The sequence below is a fragment of the Arachis ipaensis genome, chromosome B03, assembly GCF_000816755.2.
Source record: "Arachis ipaensis cultivar K30076 chromosome B03, Araip1.1, whole genome shotgun sequence".
NCBI lineage: Eukaryota > Viridiplantae > Streptophyta > Magnoliopsida > Fabales > Fabaceae > Arachis > Arachis ipaensis.
The window spans coordinates 33955939-33956313 of NC_029787.2; positions in this window are offsets into that span (position 1 = coordinate 33955939).

Consider the following 375-nt stretch of genomic DNA (forward strand, 5'->3'; position numbering starts at 1 on the left):
AATAAGCAATTTTCTTTTTTAATTTGTGTGAATATTTTAATATTATAATTTTAAAATTAAAGCAAAATAATAGAATTTATATTAGAAGATATTAGGGTTTATTTGATAAATAAGAAGGTTAACAATGTGAACAATATAATAACACTAGGTGAACTAACAATAGATGAGTTTACATACTTGCGTAACTAAAGTTAGGTTTGGTAAAATGGTTTGGAAAAGAATTTGTGCTTTTTAAAAGCATAAATATATCTTATTTTGTATTTAGTAAATTAAAATTTTATATGCTTATACTTATAGTTTTCAAAAGTTAAAAATGTTTTTGAAAATATTTAAGAAAAAACTTTTTAAAGTTGTCTCGTTCTTATTAAAATTAAA